The following is a 3858-nucleotide window of genomic DNA, read 5'->3' as shown; positions in this document are numbered from 1 at the left end:
ATTTATTTATTTTATACTTCAAGACTAGTGTCGTCAAAAGGTTTCCAGGGCTGGGCCAAGCAGGCCTACAGTTGTACCGGCACGACTTACTACATTTCCACGAAAGGGTTTTGACTGCCGTCTAACAGCCACTTGCTGCATATAATACACATTTAGGGGTTAAGTTTTACAATTTTTAAAGAAATACTCTAACTTTTAACATAAAACATTTTAAAGATGCACAGCGCTTGTTTCTAGCTTAAGTTTGAAAGGAGAAATCGGCAAAATACTGCTTTATTTTTGCATGAGAGAGTTTACATCTTGGTTTGCAGTGAATGTATATTGACAACAATATTCTTCGACTGTCTTAAAATATTCTAGAAATAATTTGACAATAATATTATTATATTCTTATTCCACACTTTTCCTAGAATAGAGTCTTCATGAGCTTTCTCCAGAAATCCGCCAACAAAAAGATCAATATCCTCTACGCTTGTGTAGATTCTACGTAGTTTCTCAATTTGAACTGCATCAAGTGAACTCCTTAAACATAAAGATAGATATCCTCTACATTTGTGTATATTCTACGTAGTTTCTCAATTTGAACTTCATCAAGTGAACTCCTTAAACATAAAGATAAATATCTTTTACATTTGTGTATATTCTACGTAGTTTCTCAATTTGAACTGCATCAAGTGAACTCCTTAAACATAAAGATCAATATCCTCTACGCTTGTGTAGACTCTACGTAGTTTCTCAATTTGAACTTCATCAAGTGAACTCCTTAAACATAAAGATCAATATCCTCTACGCTTGTGTAGATTTTACGTAGTTCCTCAATTTGAACTTCATCAAGTGAACTCCTTAAACATAAAGATCAATATCCTCTACGCTTGTGTAGATTCTACGTAGTTTCTCAATTTGAACTTCATCAAGTGAACTCCTTAAACATAAAGATCAATATCGTCTGCACTTGTGTTGATTCTACGTAGTTTCTCAATTTGAACTTCATCAAGTGAACTCCTTAAGCATAAATAAGTTCAATTTTAGGCTTACTGTCTGCTTCGCGTTCCTTTTTCTAGGAGCAATTCTAACTGTTACGCGATGCTCTTCGAACAGCGGTTTTTGTTTGTAAATCGTGTTTCTCTTGAAAATTGTGCATCTTTCAAAATAAAAATGTCTAAAGCTTTATCTAGGGAAGTGCCTCAACAAGTTGGTTCAGTCGTTCTGAAATTTATTGAAACAAACAAACACTTAAACAAACAAGCAAAGCATATATATGGAAGTGAATAACTGAGAGAATAAAACCCTGAAAAAATCACCTTAATTCCTCCCAACTGTTGACCTTTTCTCCCAGACAAATTTCTCTAAAATTAGAATCAAATTCAAATAACTTAAACCTTGTCCTATAAAGTAAAGATATTAACCTGTATCTAATGTATCCAAAATAAAGATATAAACCTGTATTTATTGTATCCAAAATAAAGATATAAACCTGTATCTATTGTATCCAAAGTAAAGATATAAACCTGTATCTAATGTATCCAAAGTAAAGATAAAAACCTGTATCTATTGTATCAAAAGTAAAGATATAAACTTATATCTATTGTATCCAAAGTAAAGATATAAACCTGTATCTATGGTAATCAAAGTAAAGATATAAACCTGTATCTTCTGTATCCAAAGTAAAGATATAAACCTGTATCTAATGTATCCAAAGTAAAGATATAAACCTGTATTTATTGTATTCAAAGAAAGGATATAAACCTGCATCTATTGTATCCAAAGTAAAGATATAAACCTGAATCTAATGTATTCAAAGTAAGGATATAAACCTGTATTAATTGCATCCAAAGTGTAAAGATATAAACCTGTATTTATTGTATCCAAAGTAAAGATATAAACCTGTATCTAATGTATCCAAAGTAAAGATATAAATCTGTATCTATTGTATATAAAGTAAAGATATAAACCTATATTAATTGCATCCAAAATAAAGATATAAACCTGTATCTGTTGTATATAAAGTAAACATATAAACCTGTATCTAATGTATATAAAGTAAAGATATAAACCTGTATCTAATGTATATAAAGTAAAGATATAAACCTGCATCTATTGTATCCAAAATAAAGATATAAACCTGTATCTATTGTATATAAAGTAAAGATATAAACCTGTATCTATTGTATATAAAGTAAAGATATAAACCTGTATCTATTGTATATAAAGTAAAGATATAAACCTGTATNCTATCTATCTATCTATCTATCTATCTATCTATCTATCTATCTATCTATCTATCTATCTATCTATCTATCTATCTATCTATCTATCTATCTATCTATCTATCTATCTATCTATCTATCTATCTATCTATCTATCTATCTATCTATCTATCTATCTATCTATCTATCTATCTATCTATATATCTATCTATCTATCTATCTATCTATCTATCTATCTATCTATATATTTATCTATCTATCTATCTATTTATCTATCTATCTATTTACCTGGTCTGGACTCGAAAAGATGATCCTTGATATCTGGGACGAAATTAGAATCCCATAAACTGGATCCTTCGTCCGTCATCCCCCGTACCATAGAGTCAAGGAATCCAGACGTTGACATTTCTAGTGATTAAAGGGATTCAAAGGATTTGAGGGATTACAGGATTTAAAGGAATGTATAGGATTAAAGGGATTAAAAGAATTATGCGAGATAAGAGGAATTAAATTTTTTAAAGGGATCAAAGGGATTAAAGGGATTAAAGGAATTAAAGGGATTAAAGGGATTAAAGGGAATAAAGGAATTAAAGAGATTGAAGGGATCCAAAGGAGATTACAGGGATTAGAGGGATTAAAGGAGGGATTAAAAAGAAAAAAGAAATTAAAAGGATTAAGTTGATTAAAGGAATTAAAGGGATTAAAGATATTAATGGGAATGTAGACGAAATTTCAAATGTTGCTCCATTGAAAGAGTCACATATCTGATTTAAAACAGTTCCTTTACCTTCTTGCCTTTACACATCATTTTTTGTCCTTTTCCAAATTTAAACGTTTTAAGTTCTGAAATTTCTCTCATTGTCTCTTCAGTTTATATTGTCAATTTAATAGTCAATCCACAAATGAAAATAATCAATTTGCCGTTATAAATATAAGGATATCTCATTCAGCCGTGATCAGACGAAGTTTGAAACAGAACCGTTGTGAATCAGGTATGGCATCATATAATTAAAGGGTTATGTGTTAGCATGATGTTCCCAAGATGTATAGTCCGTTTTAGCATGATGTTCCTAAGATGTATAGTCCGTTTAGCATGATGTTCCCAAGATGTATAGTCCGTTTAACATGATGTTCCCAAGATGTATAGTTTGTTTTAGCATGATGTTCCCAAGTTGTATAGTCCGTTTTAGCATGATGTTCCCAAGATGTATAGTATAATAATAAATATTAATATTAACAAAATATGATTTATTACAATTGGCTGAAACAATACAATGAACAATATTTCTTTAAACTATAATTTGTAATTTTAATGGTTTTCAAGTTTAGTCTTTTTTAAACACTTCTAGCACAGGACTGTAAATATTTACCGGAGAACTGTAAAAGAAAAAAAATCAGATAATCATCTAAAACTTAATAATATTATCTGACCTTTGGGTTGAAAGAATATCTCGCTGAGGTTTAGAACTGTCTCACTTCGACCCTTGTTTTTAGCACTGAAGGTTCGTGGAATCATGGAATGTCCAAATCTGAAGAAAAAGCTATGATTAATTAATATAATTAACTAACTAACTAACAAACTAACTAACTAATTAACTAACTAATTAACTAACTAACTAACTAACTAACTAACTAACTAACTAACTAACTA

General features: G+C 30.0%; 1 long non-coding RNA gene across 3 annotated transcripts; it reads right to left on the bottom strand.

Annotated features, from left to right (window-relative positions):
* Positions 1-743: 743 nt before the first annotated feature.
* LOC111714519 (uncharacterized) lies at positions 744-2069 on the bottom strand. 3 transcript variants are annotated; one of them, XR_002767997.1, is made up of 3 exons: positions 2055-2069; positions 1302-1346; positions 744-922 (listed from the first exon to the last, which is right to left on the bottom strand). It is a non-coding gene; the product is annotated as an uncharacterized LOC111714519 (long non-coding RNA). The 3 variants fall into 3 exon arrangements; XR_002767999.1 differs by lacking the exon at positions 2055-2069 and adding an exon at positions 1885-1902; XR_002767998.1 differs by lacking the exon at positions 2055-2069 and adding an exon at positions 1509-1526.
* Positions 2070-3858: the final 1789 nt, after the last annotated feature.

The sequence above is a fragment of the Eurytemora carolleeae genome, unplaced genomic scaffold (assembly GCF_000591075.1).
Source record: "Eurytemora carolleeae unplaced genomic scaffold, Eaff_2.0 scaffold1172, whole genome shotgun sequence".
NCBI classification, from domain to species: Eukaryota; Metazoa; Arthropoda; class Copepoda; order Calanoida; family Temoridae; genus Eurytemora; species Eurytemora carolleeae.
This window is presented reverse-complemented; position numbering and strand designations above follow the sequence as displayed.